This window comes from Pan paniscus, chromosome 3, assembly GCF_029289425.2.
Source record: "Pan paniscus chromosome 3, NHGRI_mPanPan1-v2.0_pri, whole genome shotgun sequence".
Taxonomy (NCBI): domain Eukaryota; kingdom Metazoa; phylum Chordata; class Mammalia; order Primates; family Hominidae; genus Pan; species Pan paniscus.
This window is the reverse complement of record NC_073252.2, coordinates 115,418,391-115,432,647: the sequence shown is the minus strand read 5'-3', so window position 1 is coordinate 115,432,647 and position 14,257 is coordinate 115,418,391. Positions and strand designations below refer to the sequence as shown.

The following is a 14,257-nucleotide window of genomic DNA, read 5'->3' as shown; positions in this document are numbered from 1 at the left end:
CCATACAATGCAAAAATATTTTTAATTAAGACAAAATAAATGAGAAATCTTCAGATGGAATCATAAACCTAGGCATATATTTTTAAAGGCTTCAAAGTACTGTACCTGAAAAAAAAAGACAGAAGACCACAAAGTAACTCAGATTCTTTTGAAGTTCCAGATTAAGTAATCTTAATATAAAATCTCAAATTTATTAAAGATAGAGCTCCAGAAGAATTTGGACCTTCTTGTCCTTTTTTTTAAATTGCTGTAACATCTTATTAGTCAAGCAATGTAATTATTTTACTTGCTCAAGGGAACTGGTCCATTTACATTTATATTAAAAAAAAACTCAAAAGTTTTCTACAAAGTTTATTAACCTAGCCAGTTCCATTATATTTTCTTTATTCTACTAGATTCTGTCTTATAAATGCATTGTCTTGTAGAGCGTCTGGGCACATATTCAGGCTCTTCATTTTCTCTTTGCTATTCTGGTTTCCATTTCTTTATTTGGGCATTTATAATGTAAAAACAAATGTATGGGGATTATCTTAATTATTCAACCATGTGCTCTGTTCATATAGTATCTGTAAACAATATCTAAAGTCATCCTCACCCAGGCATCTCTTCCATAGAACTTAAAATTATTGTTTACATAAATGAAGTAAAATAAATGTTATTTTACTGTAGCTTTATTTGCTACTTCAACACGTGCTCACTTAGAGGATTCACTAAAGCTTTAACATTGTGAATAGTAAACAACTATAATTTTTTCTTACTTTGTTGTAGGCAGTAAGTATAATAAAGCCATATATGAGGAATAGATTCTAGCTCTTGAACCGCTTTTCCTTTATTTTTTTATATTCTTCTCCATGCTTCCTTTAAATAAAATGACTAAATCACAATTCCTTCCCAACTCTTTCTTCCTTGAGTTTTATTTATTGTTTTCAAAAATATATATCAAATCCCAATGCATATTTTACTTCAATATAAGACAAGCTGTTATAAGAACAACATGTGGAAAAGCTTAAAGTGCATGCTCTGAAGTAATAATGGATTACATATAGTCATATGTATTAATAAATCTCTTACAGTGTTGATAAATCTTAGTGTACCTACAAAAACACAGTTCATTTAGACTTTGCCTCTTTGCACTGCATTTGCCTACATCCTTTTATGAGAAAATTGCTCTACTGCCAAAGTAGTGAATGTAATGATTTTAAAAAAATCTTTCATTTAGATCTTTAATGTCATCTTGAGTTAATTTTTGTATATGGTGAAAGATAGGGGTTCAGTTTCATTCTTCTGTATAAGTTTAGACAGTTTTCCTAGCACCATTTGTTGAATAAGGTGTGCATTCCTTGTTGTTTAGTTTTGATGACTTTGTTGAAGATCAGTTGGTTATAGTTGTGTGGCTTAATTCTGGTTTCTCTATTCTGTTGCATAGATCTATGTGTCTATTTCCTTACCAGTACCATGATGTTTTGGTTACTATAGGCTTGTGGTATAGTTTGAAGTCAAGTAATGTGAAGCTTCTGGCTTTGTTTTTTGTTCTTTTTGCTTAGGCTTGCTTTGGCTATTCAGGCTCTTTTTTCATTCTATATGCATCTTAGAATTGGTTATTTTTTTCTAATTCTGTGAAAAATGATGGTAATTTGATAAGAATTGTGTTTAATCTGTAAATTGCTTTGGGTAGTGTGGTCATTTTAATAATGATTCTTCTAATCCATGAGCATAGGATGTTTTTCCATTTGTTTGGGTGATTTATTATTTCTTTCATAGGTCTTTTATAATTCTCCTACTAGAGATCTTTCACCTCCTTGGTTAAGCCATAAATATCCTAGAAGAAAACATAAGAATGAGTCTTCTGGACATTGGCCTAGAAAATAATTTAAGTCCCAAGACCTCAAAAGCAATTGCAACAAAAACAATAATTGATAAATGGAACTTAATGAAACGAAAGAGTTGCACAGCAAAAGAAACAAACAACAGAGTAAACACACAACCTACAGAATTGGAGAAAATATCCGCAAACTGTGCATCCAACAAAGGACTACTATCCAGAATCTAAAAGGAATTTAAACAAAAGAACAAGAAAATAAAAAGAAATAACTGCATAAACAGTGGGCAAAGGACATGAACAGACATTTCTCAAAAGAATACGTAGACGTGACCAACAAACATGAAAAAAATTGCAAAACATCACTAATTATCAGAGAAATACAAACTAAGACCACAACGATACATTGGAAGTATATACAAGAAGAAAAAAATAAAATGACAATGATATATTTTCTCACACTAGTCAGATGGCTATTATTAATAAGTCAAAAAACAACATATGTTGGCAAGGAAATGGAGAAAAGGGAATGCTTATACACTGTTGGGAATATAAATTGTTACAGCCTCCATTAAATACAGTATGGGTATTTATCAAAGACACCTGCACTCATATGTTTATTGCAGTACTATTCACAATAGCAAAGACATGAAATAAAACTGTGTCCATCAATGGTGGATTGGATAAAAGTGATACATATAGACCATGTAACACTATGCAGTCATAAAAAAAGCATGAAAATATGTCCTTTGCAGCAACATGGATGCCATTGGAGACCATTATCCTAAGTGACTGAAAGCAGAAATAGAAAATCAAATCCCACATGTTCTCACTTATAAGTGGGAAGTAAAGACTGGATACACATAAAAGTAAAATTGGAAACAACAGACACTGGAGACTCCACAAAGTAGGTGGGAATGAGCAGGGCAAGCGTTGAAAACTGCCTGTTGAGTACTATGTTCACTATTTGAGTGATAGGTTCACCGAAGTCCCACACACAGCATCACGCAATACACCCATTTCACAAAACTACACTTGTGAATCCTTAATCTAAAATTAAAAAAAAAGAATTCACCACTACAATTACTCTCCTAAAACTTAATAAACTTCCTGAACTCATTCTGAAAAAACGTTTAAAAATCTTTGAAAATTCTAAAACAATTGTAAAATATCTTTATTCAAGTTAATTAGATCTCAATGCTTCATATTCAGACCATTATTATTTTCTAGAGCAATTAAAAATATTACATCACTTTTACTCAAGGAATTTGGTAATTAAATTATATAACTCGAATTTTACTTCCTCTCAATTATTTTTAAAACCAACATGAGATAAATAAACATGATAATACAATTAACCTAAATTTAATTATAATTGTATTTTAATGTGACTTTCTAATATTATCAAGAGAATATTATTCTGGTCTTACTTTAACTGCCAGAATCATAAGTATTCTAATTTTTGAGAAAAAGAAGAAAAATCTTATTTTTTTAATATTCGGAAACTTCTAATTTGTTGCTTACAACAGAAAAATAATAAATTAAGGATTAATTTTATTTTAATGAAAAATGACTTCTCTTGATTGTTTCTCCACTGACCTGGAATGAAATGAAACAGTTAAATAAATAATACGTGTTGTTTTCTAAAACAAAGCCTTTGAAAATCCAGGTGTTCACTGTTGGCTGTTTATTCATTGCATACATTCTAAATATTTAATGGTAGTGTAGGATGGGCTAGTACTAATGGACCCATATTGGGTGTTCTTTTTGATTGTTTATCTTTACTCTAGTAAAAAGCAAAATAATCTGTATATAAAAATAAATTTATGTATTTTATTTTGCCATTTTCTAGTTTATGAACTCCTTCCAGTGCATGTGTACCAGAACATAGGAGTATTAGTGTCCTTAGAATTCTACCTGCTATACTATTGGTAGTCAACTTCTTAATTTATTTTTGCTGTTCTCTTTAGGATTTCCTTCTATTTGCTTTGTTTTGAAATTTTTCTTCGTTTACTAGTTTATTAAGTTGGAATCTTTGATAGCTGATTTTGAATCTTTTTACTTTTCTGATATAATCATTTACAGCATTGCTATATCCATATCCCACAAATATTACTTTTTAAATTTCTTATCATTTCACTAAAAAATGTTTCATTATCATTTTTTCTTGTAACCATCAATCTTCATAGTGTTTTTTTTAAATGGTATTTGAGATTTTTAAAATTATTAATTTCCAATGTAATTCTAAACTTGTCCAAGAATATATGTGTATGCTTTAATTCCTTTATATTGATTCAGGCTTATTTTATCACCAGTAATGTAACGTGCACTTGAAATCAATGTGTATTCTGCAGTCATTAGTAATAGTGTCCTATAAAAGTAATTCAGGTCAAGTTGATTGATAGCATAGTTCATGTCTTGTATATCATCTATTGAGTCAGCAGTATTGACATCACTAAAAGTAATTATTATTTTCCTGGTTTTTTCTTTTATTTTTGTGAGTTTTGCTTTTATGGAATTTTAAGCTCTTTTATAAGGAGCAAAAACAGGATTATTATAACTTCTTGTTATATCTGTGAAATATCCATCTTCTTTCATCACATGAAATGTATATCTTTATCTCTGGGAATGCTTCTTTTCCTGAAGTCCATGATTTTGTATTACTATGGCCACTCCAGATTGCTTGTGATTAGTATTTACATATTATATCTTTTTCCATAATTTTATTTTTATCTCTTTATCCTTATATTTAAAGTATACATATTTATTGTTGACAGTTACCATCATTTTATTTACTGATAATCTCTGTATTGTAAACAGTTTTATTATTCCATTTACATTTAATGTAATTATAGATATGATTGGGTATAAGTCTAATAACTTCCTCTTTTTCTAATTAATAGCATCTGGCTTATTAAATATACTATCTGTATCTTATTTTGTATTAGATGCTCTATGATTTATAATATGCAACTTTAACTTACCCAATTTGCCTTCAAATGATAATACTCTACAATATAAGAATTATAGAAATGTATATTCACATTTTTCCTTCTCTCATTCTTTGCACTGCTATTGGCATAAAATTTACATCAAAATACATAATAACTAATTTCTTTGTAGTACAATTTTTACTTTTAACAGTCAGTAGACTTTTTAGGATTTCATAAAAATAGGAAGTAAAATGTGTAGTATTAATCCACAGTTATAATTTCCATAATATCCATTCTTTGAGTAAATTTATTTGCATTTCTACCTAATAACATTTTCTTTTTATCCTGAAAGTGAAAATTTAATATTTAAATTTCTTGAAATGCAGATCTGCAGTGGAAAAGTTCTCATAGCTTTTGTTTATCTAGAAACATTTATTTTACCTTATTTTCGGAAGAGATTAACTGGATTTAAATATATATGTTGATATTTTTCCAGCACTTTAATGATGCTGTTCCATTGTCTTCTGGCTAGAATTTTTTTTTTCTGATGACAAGTCAGTGGTCATTCTTACCTTTATTATTTTGCATAAGTAAAACATGATTATTTTGACAAAGAAATTAAAGCCGAAGTGACATTATGCCAGTTTCACTGTAGGAGTTATTTCTGCCTGAAATAATCTTTCCCCAATACCTGTATCTTTCTTGTGTCTTTGATTTAGAATGCTACCCTTATACTCAGAAGCATTCCTACTAATATTTTCCAATAGAATTTGACTAAGGTGGCCAAATGGGGTGGCTCATGCCTGTAATCCCAGCACTTTGGAAGGCCAAGGCAGTCAGATCTCCTGAGGTCAGGAGTTCAAAACCAGCCTGGCCAACATGGTGAAACCCTGTCCCTACTAAAAATACAAAATTTAGCCAGGTGTTGTGGCACACGCCTGTAATCCCAGCTACTCAAGAGGCTGAGGCAGGACAATCACTTGAACCCAGGAGGAGGAGGTTGCAGTGAGCCAAGACCCGAGATCATGCCACTGCACTCCAGCCTGGGTGACAGAGCAAGAATAGGTCTCAAAAAAAATATTGCCTAAGGAGTTTATTATTTGTTTCAAATAATTCATCAATGAAACAAACTGGGTTAGACTTCTCTTCATTGGAAATCTTGTGAATTTTATTGATTTCACAGTTGTTAAGGTATTCAGATTATCCGTTTCATATTGTGTCAGTTTGGGCAAGTTATTTTTTCAAAAACCTTATTTCATGTAAGTTATTAAGGTTTTTTATTATTCTCTTAATGTCTTTTTAAAATCTATAAGATCTCTGGTGATAACATCTTTCACTATCCAGTCCTGATTTTGTTGATTTGTATTCTTTTTCTTTTGATCAGTCTAGTTAAGGGTTGATTAATTAAATCTATCTATTCAAACAACTAAACTTTAGCTTTCCCAATACTTTAATACGAATAATATTTAATCAAATAAGTAATATTTAATTTAATTTTATGTTATAATTATATGAGAGAACAAACTATATTAGATGTGGGCATATTCAATTGAAGAATTGAATAATCTATACCCATCGTTCTTTGGAAGGCTTTCCAGGTATTCAAAGGTAATTGGGGCTGGGTGCAGTGGCTCATGCCTGTAATCCTAGCACTTTGGGAGGCCGAGGCAGGCAGATCATTTGAAGTCAGGAGTTTGAGACCAGCCTAGCCAACATGGCAAAACCCCCATCTCTACTAAAAATACAAAAATTAGCCAGGTGTTGTGGTGTATGCCTGTAGTCCCAGCTACCCAGGAGGCTGAGGAAGGAGAATCACTTCAACCTGGGAGGCAGAGATTACAATGAGCAGAGATTGCGCCATTGCACTATAGTCTGGGTGACAGAGTAAGACTTTATCTCAAAAAAAATAGTGGGGTGGAGGGAGAGGACTTGAGTGTTGTTATATTAGTTTTTGATCACTGCAGCCATATCAGAATTAGGGGCACCTCCAACCCAGTAATGATGTGTCTTTTGCAGACTTGTAGAGGTACTGCCTTAGCTCTTATGATTGCAAGGCAGAGACTCTGATTCCCTTCCCTTACCTTCTCCCATACAAATGAGGAGTCTCTCTTTGTGCTAAACTGCCTGGATCTGGAAGAGGGGTGACACAATATTCCTGTGGCCACCACTATTGGAACAGTTCTGGATCAGAGCTTAAGGCACCATGGTACTGGGTCTCACCCAAGGTCCTTGGAAACCACTGCCTGGCTACTGTCTATGTTTGTTCAAGGCCTACCTCTCTACAGTCAGCAGGTGGCAAAGTCAGCGAGGCTTGTCCACTTCCCTTTAGGGCAGTGAGCTCCCCCTGGCTCTGTGTGGGTCTAGAGATGCCACTGGGGAGCCAGGGCCTAGACTCCAAAACCTTATGGATCTACCTTTTGCTCCATTTTACTACAGCTGAGCTAGCATCCAACACACAGGAGAAAGTCTTTCTCACTAATTCCTCCCTTTCCACAAGTAGCAAAGTCCCTCCCATGGCCACCACTTCCCCAAGCTCACTGCAAGTACTGCCAGGCTACCACTGATGTTCACTCAAGGCCCAGGGGATCTTTATTCAGCTTGTGGTGAATGCTCCCAGGTCTGCAACTCTCACTTCAGGGTAGTGAACCCACCTTTGGTTCACAGCATGTCCAGAAATGCCATCCAAGTATCAAGGTCTGGAATTGGGGACCCCAAGTGCCCACTTGGTGCTCTACCCCATTGTGGCGAATCTGGTAGCTAAGCTATAAGACAGAGTCCCCTTTATTCTTCCCTCTTCTTTTCTCAATCAGGAGTCCCTTCCAGTAGTCACCACAGCTGGGAATGTGCTGGGTCACACTCAAAGTCAGCACATGTTTAAGTCCTACCAAAGGCCCGTGATTAGTACTGCCTGACTACCAATGCTGGCTATTCAGGGCCCAAGAGCTCTTTACTTAGCAGGTGATGAATCCTGCCTGGATTTCCGACCCAGGGTGTGGTTAGAAAGGTCATCCTGAAGCTAGAACCTGCAACAGGGGTCTCAGGACTCTTCCTGTTGCCCTATCCTACTGTGGCTGACCTGATATCTAAATTTCAAGACAAAGCCCTCTTTACTCTTTCCTCTCCTCTCTTCAAGCAGAAGGAAGGGGTCTCTCCCAAAGCTTTGAGCTGCACTGCCCGGCTTTAGGGGAGTGGTGACACCAGGACTCCCTTGGCCACCGTGGCTGGTGTCTCTAGGTCACATACCCCCTCAAGTACATTGGATTTGAGATCAGCATGGCACCAGAACTTGACCAGGAATTGCAGCCCTTGTTCCCTAGATTGCCTTTCAAGTTTATTTAGAACCCTATAACACTTTGGCTCATGGTGGTGGGGCTTGACGGCCCTCAGGTTCCGAGTGCTAGGATGGGTGATTCTCCTCTGGCTAGAGCTGGTCTAAAAATGCTTCCTCTGTAGGTGTTGAGTAAGTTCTGCTCAGCGTGGCTTTCTGCTGTGCTAGGGAGCGCTGATTTCCAATGAAAAGTTCCGCATTCACTGTGCTCTCTGTCTCCCTAAGTGCATAGATATCTCTCAGCACCAAGTGGCTACTGCTATGGAATAGGGAATGGGTGGAGTTGGCAATTCAAGACTGTCTTTTCTATTCTTGTCACTGCCTCTTTCAGTGATTTGAAGTTAGAACTAGATGTTGTGTTCAGTCACTTAATTTTTGATTCTTATGAAGGTCCTTTTTTTTTTGTATGGATAGTTGTTCCATTTGATGTTCTTGTGGGGATAAACTCCTATTCAGCCATTTTTTCTGCCTCTCTCTTGAGCTGTTGTTCTTTTCTCAAATATTTAAAATTGAAAATATAAATAGGTATGGATGAATCAAGCTTTTTCAGGGATACTTGACTGTGAACTTCAAGTATTCTGCTTATTGTCAGTTAAGCTTCTATTTTGTTAATATTTTGATATAAACATTAAAAAGATAATGCTTCTAAAGTGCTAAAAACTGTTTGACACAGAAAAGTTGGTAATAATTTCCACTTTTATCTTACCTTTCTCCTCAATTTTTTTCCTCTTTGATTCTTCAATTAGTGTTCACAGAGATGTAAACTTACTTTTCAGTAAACATTTGTTTATTGATGAATAGTGGTAGTTTTCAATCTATTATATCAACAGCTCTATTGTTATTGTTGAAATATAATAAATCTGTACATATTTTAAGTGTAGAATTTGATACATTTAGGCTTGTGGATATACTCATGATTCCATCAGCACAATTAAAATAGTGAACACGCCTAGTTCTTCAACAAGACCTTTTTAAATGCCTCTCTCCCTCCCAAAGCTCTCCTTCTCATGTAACCACTGATATGTTTTCTTTCATTATATAGAGTAGTTTGCATTTTCTAGAGTTTTATATAAATGATTTCATGCAGTATGTACTCTTGGTTGCCTGGTTTCTTTCATCTAGTATAATTATTTTGAGATTTATCACAATTGTAGTGTGAAACAACAGTTTATTCCTTTTCTTAATGCTGAGTAGTATTTTTAATATTTTTTATTGAAGAAATAGCCTTTCTCTCAGACCATATCTACAACACTTATAATAATGTTCTAAAAATCATGTTTTCCCCAATGTGATATATTTTGTTAAAAAGATTCATTTCTATGATTTAGCCAAATTAGTGCACTCTTTGAAGTAAGCTAATTTTAGAATTGCATTCGATAGCAGCTTAGAACATTTGATTTTTTTGTTCATGTGTAGCAACTATGGTATATTTAAGCAAATGCACAGTTAAAAATGAAGATTACAAATGTGGTCCTACTGAGGAGGCTGAGGCAGGAGAATGGCGTGAACCCGGGAGGTGGAGCTTGCAGTAAGCCGAGATCACGCCGCTGCACTCCAGCCTGGGCAACAGAGCAAGATTCCGTCTCAAAAAAAAAAAAAAAAAAAGTGTATTGTAATGAAGTAAAGTGATAAATGGCCAAAGTAAAATAAGAGATAATTTTATTTATTGAGAAATATAACTTGGCATTGCTGGTTTTCAAGCAGTAAAATTGAGATATGTTTCAATTTCCCATTAAGATATTGAAGGTGTGTTTAATTAGTAAAGTCTATTTGCCAGAAAGATCAATGTTTTCCCAAATTTTTCAAATGCAGTTTCAGATATCAATATACTTGCCCCATGTAAAGTAGGAAAAGAAAAGTAAGTGAGATTACTTGAATTGATAATCCGTACAGGGGAACCAAAACCATTTTTAAAATGTTTCCACTAGGAAATGGTTTTGTGCCTGTTTAGCATGCAAAATGTGCCAACATCTGGCTTTTAATAATATTATGCCTCTCCAATGACTCCATGAACAAATCACACTTCAAACAGTTCAAATTAATTATAAAATCCAAACAGTCACAGATAACACTTCTGCTTTTCCATATGATAGGCACAAACTAGAATGATGCAAAATATGGCTGTGCCAATTAAACATAGCAAAATTAGTGGTTAAGGTAGAAGATGTAAAAAGGAAATGAAGGTAAGATTATTAGATAAGAGCAGCTTGCAAATGGAGTATTCAGATTTTGAGAGTTTTGTATATTTATCAAAAATAAAACAGCTATAAAATAAGAATTAAAATATACTAACAAATTTGTGAATATTTACCACAAATGCTTCATATTCTTTGAAATAAGATGCTCCAGTATTAGAATTGGTATGTGATCAATAAATCACTTGCCAGCATGTGAAATGTGTATTTTACTGGTTTGCTAACCTATATTCATTTATCAATGCAAAAATATGTTAAATTCTCATTATGAACAAGTACCAAATTAGGTGTTGATTTTACATTTCTAACTTCATAGAGTTTACAGTGTACTGGTGATTTAGGAAATAAACATTTATACATATAACAAGACATATAATATATAAAAAGTTAATACTGAGGAAGCAGGAAATAACAGATGATTCTACACTGAGCTTTGAAAGCCTGTTTGAGGAGTTTAATTTTAGCTGAGCATTGAAAGACAAGAGTGAAGGGTGAAAAGAAGGTGGAGAGTAGGAGGATGATATTTCCAGGATAGAAAACAGCTTACATGAATAAAATATAAATACAAGAAAAGCATAGCAAGAATTGTTCTTTTTGAGACAATATTTTCAGTCTATTTTCTTGTTTAGTTTATACAATCTTATTTCAATAATATGTTACATCTGTATAAATTTACCAAATATTAAATACGTAGTTATAGGTCCTTCATTAGAATTCAAGATAACAGAATATTTAAGCATGCAGGAAAATTGACTTAATTTAAAGTTGAAAATATCAAACACCACTTTTTGTCCTGAATCAAATTAATTGGTGAAAAGGAGGCTTGAGAACAGAAAGATTCAATTCTTTAAATAAGGGTGAGTAAATCAAATTATTGAAAGAAGATGCTGTACTGTTCAATCTTATGCATCTTAATATCACTTGACATTTTCAGTAAAGGTCCTTTTGAAATCCAGGATCAGATTCATGTCTAAATACTTTAAACCAGAACTAAATCCAACAGCTATCATCAACGTATATTTTCTTTTTTCTCCTAGCTAGTTCTTTTGATAACAACACCTCTCATACAGTTTCAAAGCATCAAGATCTTCAATAGCTTCTCCTTCTCTGCCAATTATAAATTTAAAAGTTGGAGAGATTTACATTTTATGTTACTGCAATTTTTTTCATTAGTTTGAATTAACGAGATCTCTAATGTTGTTAAAATCCTGTTTCTTGCCTCATCACCTCTAGCAGCAGCTTGCTCACTAGTATCCCACTTCTGACCTGAGCCTCTTCTAATAAACCACTCACATTAGGGCAAAGTAAGGTTGCTAAATCATAGTCACTATCATTAGAACGCCAGGTTGATTAAATAATACTCCCTGAAAACACCCCATACTGTTCTGTTGTCTTGTCTGACGTTACTTTCTGTTATCATCACTCATCTATTAGGGCCCAATATTACGTACGTTTAATTCTTCCTCATCTTGACAACTTTATTATTTTTCTTAAAGGAATACATCTTTTCACTTTCAAATACCAAAAGTTTGGTATATTAATTACCAAAGGTTCTTAATTCTTACAGAATTTAAGGCTTTTCACTTGAATTATACTTATTAGCTTTCATACTATTTTCAATTAAGTTGCAATTTGTTCCAGAGAATGAATCAGAATATTACCTTGTATAGTGTATAAATCAATGATTTTTTGCAGTTAAATTTTAGGAATTAAGTAATAGCCCATGGTTTCATGAATATAAACCATCTAATATTAGCTTGAAGTAGTATGTTTTGATGAATAAAAAATTGTTTAAATGACATATAGAAGGAATGGACTTGCTAATTAATTCTTCCTTAATTTATTCAAACTTTATGTAAAGATCTCCCATTATGTGCAAGGTATTATTTTAAAAACAGATGGTCCCAGATCCTGTAATGAGTAGGAAAACACTACTACTGTACTGAAGAAATTTATAAAATTGCAGTGAAATATCTTACACAGTTAGTTTTTTAATGTTTCTGCCAGTGTCCTTTGATCAATTCAGATTGTGCATATATCAAGGACTGTGTTTATTCATAATTCTCTAATATATATGTTTCTACAATGTTAACTGGAAGTTTTAGTACTAATAGAATTTAAGAACATGGGTCTCTCATGCTCTTTGTTTTACATTCAGCCTTTTCATGACTTTCTGATTCTATGAATGTGTGCACATATGTATTGCGTGTTTATTCAGTAAGGTCAGAATATTCTGCAACAACTCATTAATAGTTTGTATTCATTTCCACTCTCCTAACTACCACATGCACTTATTCATATATGTTCTCTAATGACCAACATCTTAGAATATTTGCAAATTACAAATAAGTATCAGATCTCTAAAACTGTCCCAATAAAATCATTAATTTTATAATTCATATTAAGATTCTGGTAAAACTTGATTTTTAAGAAGACAAATCTTAGATGATATTCTGATGTTAATTATATTAGTTAAACATGCGGTATTAAAGTCAATAATTTAATAATCTAAGATTAAATTATTCATATGCACATGACAAGTTTTCCGAAACACAACAGTGGAGTCGCTACAGAGCTCAGAACTGAGCAGACATACCAGGTGTCACACACTCCTGAAGATGTTGAAGTTTCAGCTTAGATAGGAAGAATGGAGGGACCTCACTGAGGACCTCAGGCATTAGGCTGAAGCTCCAGGGAAGGTACACTTTAAGAGGAAGAAATATACCCTGTAAAAAGGCCAACACCCGTATTAAGCACAAAACAGAAACATCCAGTCCCATGCCATTAAATGCCATCTCTATTCTGAGGATTTCCAAAATCATAATTACACCTCAGATCTCTCCATCAAATTTCTTCTCATGTACTTAACTTTCTTTTTGACTCTATTTAAATAATTAATAGCCATCTAATACTGAACTCTGCTCCTGCACTACTCCCCCTTAAAAAATAAAACTAAAACCAAAAAGCATCCTCTTTCTATGTTGCTTTAATTGCTTGAACTTATATGTGTTCAGGTTCAGAATCTTCATGTCATTTTTACTCCGTCATTTCTTACACCTCCCACATTAGCAAATGCAACCATCAACAAACACAATCGTATTTCACTCACTTCACTGCTTGTGCGCATCCATGACACCACTGTTTTCACCAGTTTTTTTTTTCCATCAGTATCATCCTAATATGCTCCCTACTTTCATCTTTGTCCCCATACCAACCCACAGTCTCTTTCTAAATTCAGTGGGCTCTACTTCTTTATTAAACAAAACATGTTTCTGTCTCAGAATCTTTGTTCTGCTTTGTTTTCAGCCTAGAATGCTCAGCCTCAGAGCCTACATGAATTTCCTTTGACAACCTGTGAACAATACGTCTCTTACCCTCTTTATTCTCATCCTTAGCACTTACCATCCGACAAATCATCTTTATATTAGATTATTATTGTCTTTCTCCATATGAATATATGCATCATTAAAAGTAGAGCCGTTTTTGTGTGTATGTTCTTCGGTGACCCAAGCATCTAAAACAGAACACGACACACTAGTAGAGGCTTAATATGTAACAACTAAGTATAAATATAGTCTTTGTGGCTGCAGGTTGGAGAGAGAGGACAAAATGATGAGATGGAAGTTGTAAGCAGAAAAAATGAGAAACCATGCTATGACTTGAAGCATAGAAGTGACATGATTGTTTTAGAATTCTAAATGACTGACTAGGAATGAGGATTTTCTTAGGAGCAAAGATGGAGAAACAATAAGAGCCTATTTGAATAGCTTAGTGAAGAGATGATTTTGACTCAGATGAATACATCATCTGTAGTTTCTGGCTTTTGCAACTAGCTTTTGCATGAACTGAAAACGAAGCTCTTGGGCATCATATATCATACATACAGCTCCTATGGATCTGTATAAATAAGCAATAGTGATGATGGATGTATTTATATATTCATTCCAATTGATTTATAAGATAAATGCCAAGTTATAAAAAT

General features: G+C 33.7%; 1 long non-coding RNA gene across 2 annotated transcripts in view; it reads right to left on the bottom strand.

Moving 5' to 3' along the window:
- The window catches only part of LOC129397623 (uncharacterized), a 53,220-nt gene that overhangs the window by 14,825 nt on the left and 24,138 nt on the right, over nt 1-14,257 (bottom strand). For both annotated transcript variants that reach the window (XR_008625217.2, XR_008625216.2), the window contains 2 exons: nt 13,678-13,789; nt 12,872-13,001 (listed from right to left, as the gene is read on the bottom strand). This is a non-coding gene — a long non-coding RNA (uncharacterized LOC129397623). The remainder of the gene's footprint in view (nt 1-12,871; nt 13,002-13,677; nt 13,790-14,257) is intronic.